This window comes from Alligator sinensis, unplaced genomic scaffold (genome assembly GCF_000455745.1).
Source record: "Alligator sinensis unplaced genomic scaffold, ASM45574v1 scaffold999_1, whole genome shotgun sequence".
NCBI lineage: Eukaryota > Metazoa > Chordata > Crocodylia > Alligatoridae > Alligator > Alligator sinensis.
In genome coordinates this window covers 695,812-701,729 of record NW_005842571.1, presented here as the reverse complement: position 1 = coordinate 701,729, position 5,918 = coordinate 695,812, and the positions used below count along the sequence as shown (strand labels likewise).

The window sequence follows — 5,918 nt, the reverse complement described above, 5'->3', positions numbered from 1 at the left end:
GTGCTCTCACCTAACCTGGGGGTCTTCAAGATGAGGTTAGATAGGCATCTATCTGGGGTCATCTAAACCCAGCCCTCTTTCCTACCTATGCAGGGGGTCGGACTCGATGATCTATTGAGGTCCCTTCCAACCCTAACATCTATGAAAACACATAGGTATTTAGAATTTATTTTATCATGATGATAGAGACACTGGTAGGCTTCCAAATCTCTTTACCATTGTAAATATACCAATAAAGCATTGCCCAACTAATCAATCCCTCTCTCTCTCTCTCTATAGGGGGGTGTGTGTGGGTGGGTGGAGTGGTCTTTTGTTTTAATTGTGGAAGAACATGGATTTGGGGATTTTTTTTTTTTTATGGGTTTTGGGGTCTTGCTGCAGCAGTCCAGCTGGCACAAGGGGTAGTGTCCCCAGATACCAATTGGCTGGGCCCCAGGAGCTCCTGAGAGCGAGTAGCCCTCAGTTGCTTGCCAGGGCAGCTTTTTGTACTGATGGGGACAGCACAGGTGCTGGCCCCGGGCTCTAGCGCTCTCTGGCTGCAGATCCAGGAGGAGCCAGGCAGGGTTATTTTGCCCCAAGTGGCACAATTTGCTCCACAACAAAGTGCATGTCTGACGCGTGCACTGAGGCAAAAAGCCCCAGGTCAGATTTGCACCACTTTTATCTGAGCTGCTGCAAGCGTGTGTGCTTGCATGTGTGGACGCGCCCGATGAGAGCATTAAACTGCAGCCCCACTGCCTCTTTCCCCCCCCCCCTCAGGATTTAGAAAAAGGTAAGAGATCCATTGTATGAACTGCCCTTGCCATAACTGCTGGTCCAGTGTGGCTGCAGGCTTGGTAGCTTGTTTAAACTACCTGTATAAGTCAACTTAAATTCTGCAGTGGCAAAAACTACAGGTTTTCCTTGCTTTATGCGGGTTCTGTGTGTGTGAATTCACACTTATAGGGTGACCCTTTTTATACCAAAAATTTGTTGTATGTGAGGTAAATTCACTTTTATGCAATTGATGTGGTAGAAGCCCACAGTCAGCTGCTTTGTGCAGTGCATTGTGGGAGTGATGCGCACCAAAATATAGTCTCCTGTGCAGATCTGTGCTCCTCGCTCGTCTGCATCCCATGTTTCTGTAGTTGCCATCCCTATTATGATAACATTCACCACCACCTGTGCTTTATGTGTAGTGTCTACTGTTGGTGAGTACCAAAGCTGTCTTGTAAAAATGGTAGAAATGGGTCTGGGGGTCAGTACAGTCAAGGTCTTGGAACGTATCCCTATTCGTTGCATTGTAAAGTGGGTTCCCTTTATGTGAATTCAAGTTATGAGCCATTTTCCAGGAACACATGTACAGCATAAAGTGAAGGAAACCTTTACTTATGCATAGAAAGAATATTGTTACTAAGCTTTATAAATAACATACGGGGACCTGGAGAGAATAACTAAATTGGGCATAACATTTAAGATGGAAAAGTATAGTGTAGCTGGCAAACTATAGTAGGGCTGGGCGAAGCTTCAGTCCCTGATTCGATTCGGCCCGTTTCAGTGGCCGAATCTCCGAATCCAAATAAAATCAGGAGACACTTTTAATCTCTCCAAATCAAATTGGAACCCTCCGAATCTATTCGGAGAGATTTGGCGATTCAGACATAGACACAGCTTTTAAATGTTTTTTTTCTACATACCTCAAGGTAGCAGGTGTCTCATGAATGGTGAGATGGTGAAGTGGATGGAGTGTCCCACAGGAGCATGGGGGGCTCCCCAGCATGCTTAGCAGCAGACCCGGAAGTGGACCAGAAGCACTTCTGGTCCACTTCTGGGTCCGCTGGGGAGCCTCCGTGGCTCAGCGACTGGTGCCCCCTGGATCTGGGGGGGCACCCGGGGTCCCCCTGTGGCTGATCACCGAGCTGAGGGCATGCTCAGCGGCGGACCTGGAAGTGGACTGGAAGTGTTTCCAGTCCACTTCCGGGTTCGCTGCCAAGCACACAAGGGGGGCGGGGGGCGCTCTCCTGTAGGACACTCCATGTGCCCCAGCATCGCAGCGTTCACAAGCTGTACCTGGTACCTCGAGGTATGTACAAAAAATCATTCTGTGTCTATGGACAAATCACTGATTCTCTGAATCGGTATCGAATCTTCAGGTTCGGATTTGGTCGAATCGAATTGGGGAGAGTGATCCAAATCAACTAATCAAATCACTGTCCCCAATTCAGGCCGCATCTGAATTGAATATGGCCTGTTTTGCACACACCCCTAGTATGCAGTCCTAAGTAGGGAAGATGAGAAAAAAATTGAGAGGTAATGCTGCTGAAAAAAATTATAGCAGGCAACAAAGGACATGTGAATTTATAATCTGCAAAATAATCCTGTGTGATTATGGCAATGATTCTCAACCAGGGTGCTGAGGTGTGCAAACATAATTCACAAGATAAAGATTCTGCCCTGTTAGGGTCTTTCTGAGTTCTCTGGAACAGAAGAATCAGTCTGTTACTTTTATGTAGTCAATTAAGAAGTAAAAACTAGGAGGTAGCATTTTCCAAGAGATGCCTCAAGACTATTGAGGGGTGCCTTGGTTCTAGAAAGCTTGAAAACCACTGGATTATGGGCCAGATGTGCAAAGGTAACACATGATGAACAGGCCAGTTACAGACCATCCTTCAGGTTCTAGTGCTATAGTTTGTGGAGGTAGATTGAGCAAGATATCTTGTTACTTCCAGAAGTGTTAGTTCAGGTCCCTAGTTCAGGGGGAAAACATAGGGAAAGGAAATTCACATTAAACTACTTAAGCTGACAGACTTGATCTCGGTGTGACTGTATAATTCACAGCAGTTTTTTAGGCTGTTTGCCAATTATTCTGGCTTCTCAGGAAAAAAAATAAAAAGGCAGCAAACAATAGCACAGGGTTGTCTATTTTCTTGGACGTTCGCTGTGAATTTGCAGTGTGGTAATCTTGTCCATGACCAGGCAGCACTAGTAGTACTGCTCTCATCTGAACATCCCAACGTATGTGCAGGAGTGCTGGGTGTGCCTGCAAATGTTTGCTGCAGTGATCAGTTTCTGAAAGTACCAGTGCTCATTGCAGAATAAGTTAATAAAGGGCTTGTGATATAGCAGGGGGAGGGTAAACAGGAAACAGTTCCACTTCATACATTGCAGTCTTATCCAGAACAACAGCCTTTGTAATCTAGAGTGGCCTGTCAGAGGTGTAAAAGTGAGTTGCAGGGCCACAGGCAGGGGGAGGGAGGATGTGGTCATTGTGACCATCAGAGAGCAGAAAGTCATGCAGTGCCTAATGACACTTAAAACATGCACACTTAGCTGAGCCCAGGAGTGGTACTTTGGTATAAGCTGAAGTGGTTTTTCCATCACAAAACCCATTTGGGTCTTTACAGCTCAGCCTGTTTAATATCGACCTGCTGGTAACTTTCTTCCCCTGGTCAATTAGCGAGAGGAATATTGTTGGAACTCGAGAAGCTGACACGTACTACTTTGTTTAAGGACTTTTAAAAAACCAAACAAAATGCTATCTAAAACATTGGTCTAAGTTTTAAATGCTGACCACTTCCAAACAAGCTGAATAAAACTTGCCCCGTATTTCTGTTGAGGCCAGTGGAGTCACCTCAGGGATTATTTTGGCCAATTCTTTGTTTGGACTGATGCCCCAGGTTTTGTAATAGTGTCCATTTAAAACAATAATCTGGGGTGTTGAATTTTCACTGCAGAAGGCCGTGGGTGAAATCCTGGCTTTTTGATCTTTTTACATTTAGAGAGTGATATTTGTTTTTTAAACTTAGACTCAATGCTACATTTCTGATTCTATTGCCTTGTTATCAGAGCTGTTAGAATCCATTTTACCCTCAGTAATAGCAAATACACACCAAATTTCTAGTTACAAAAGGTGCACTAGATTTCCATATGATTTTGTTTGAGAGAGTTTTTGATGCACATGTACTCAGTTATCAACTTCGGACTGTCATCTTTATGAAATAAAAAAATTATATAAAAAAGACAAAAATAAGTAAACTTGCTTGTCCTCTCTGAGAAATGGGTCCAGACCAAGGATTTTTTAAGTTGCGGTTTTTTGTTTTGTTTTTGTTTGTTTTTTTTAAATATGAGAATTTTCTCTCTAACCTCTGAAAGAGAGAAACTGTGCCCTGAAAAATGCCATTTTGAGAACAAAAGCAGAGTTGGGTAAAGGAATAACTTTTAGAGTCCAAGTAGAGAGAATGTTATAATTTTAAAGGTTTATGTTACAGACTTTGGAAACCTCATTAGAAGGGAAACTGTTTTGTAGCCTTATCCTACAGTGTGTGCTACTGCTACCAAGCAATAATATAAAACAGGGTAGAGTGTCTGTCTCTTGTTTTAAATGCAGCGGTCCAGAACCAAACACCGGGATGTAAAGTACATAAGGAACAAAGACTGAAGGATCAAGAATCTGAACTAGGTTCCTCTTCAGAAATAATCTGTTAAGTGTTTACTAGTGGCCTATTTGATGTGTGGCTTTGTCTTCAGTTTGCTATTAGCAAATGAGAGTTGTAGTTAGTTGCATTAGTCTGAGGTGAGAAAGAAGGCAGGGTAGAGATGCACCTTAGAGTAACTAAATCTGCATATGTTTTTCTTAGTCTGAGCACACTTCATCAGATGCTGATCAGCGTCTCTGCATCTGATGAAGTGAGCTCAGACTCAGGAAAGCTTATGCTTCTCGGATTTACTGTATTTACTTTATTCCAAGATGAGGCTTCACCCCACCTCCTCCCGTGTGTTAAATGGGGGTGGGGGGGGAAAAAAAAGTCTCTCATCTTGAAATCTAATGCAGTGTGGTGCGGGATAACCAGCTGCTGTATGTAGCCCTGGCTGCAACCCAGGCTCAGGGCCCAGAGCTGCAGCTACAGCTCCTGCCTTCCCCTGTCTTCCTCCCCATAGCCTTCTCCCTACCCCTTCTTTATCTCTCCCCAACCCCACAGCACAAGCTGCTGCTGCTGCTACAGGGTTGGCCAGGGGCCAGAACAAACATGCTCCATGCCCCAGGCTGTAGTGGGCTTGGAGCTTGCCAGAGCATGGGGCGGGGGAGGCACAAGTGAAGGAAAGAGGCTGCTGAGTAGTGGGGAGATGTGGAAAAGGAGGACCTGAGGCCGTGGGTAAGGCAGGCAGGGGACTAGAAGCTGCATGGTAGGAGAAGACAGGTGGAGGTGGGGAGGAGGAGGCCTGAGGGTGAGGGTGGGGCAGAAAGGGATAAAAGGCTGCAGGGGAATGGAAGAACCTGAGGCTGTGGTGGTGGTAGGCACAGGGGGGGCAGAGACAATCGGGGCAGGCATGGGGGGAGCTAAATGGGGAGTTTGCAAGGTGCAGGGGGAAAGTCTGCCTTCCCGACCATGTCTCCATCTTCTGTACTCTCCTGCCTGGCCTTGTAGGCTAAGGACAGACATTACACACAAACCGGTTTAAATGATCAGAAACTGATTTAAACCTGTAACAGAATTTATGTTCAGTGCACATAAGCCAGTTTGAAAAAGGCTGAAACTGGTTTGAGATAAACTTGAATGTAGTATCAGGGTTAACTGACTTGAGTCAAACCAGTTTATGCAATGTCTGTCCCAAACCCCTTCTTGGTTTAAGTTAAATTAGAGTCCTCCAGTATCCCAAATGCTTTGCAATTCTGGAGTGGGCTCTGCTCCAGACCAGCAGGGCTGGCCCCTAGGGCTGCACAAAACTTTGGTCGCTGATTCAATTCGGAGGAGATTCGGCCCGATTTGGTGGCCCAATCTGAATCTAATTGGGAGACCCATTAAAAGGTCCAAATTGAATCTGAAGCCTCTGAATTGATTTGGAGATTTGGATCAACTGGGGAGGAGCAGGCACAGCCAGGCAGCTGCAGGCTCTCCTGTGGCTATTCTAGTAGTGCCTGCCTCTCTCTGGGTTGGGGG

At 45.5% G+C, this 5,918-nt stretch overlaps 1 protein-coding gene across 2 annotated transcripts in view; it reads left to right on the top strand.

Annotated features, from left to right (window-relative positions):
- Positions 1-5,918, top strand: part of LYN (LYN proto-oncogene, Src family tyrosine kinase) — a 125,929-nt gene that overhangs the window by 90,522 nt on the left and 29,489 nt on the right. The gene's annotated exons all lie outside the window — the stretch shown is intronic.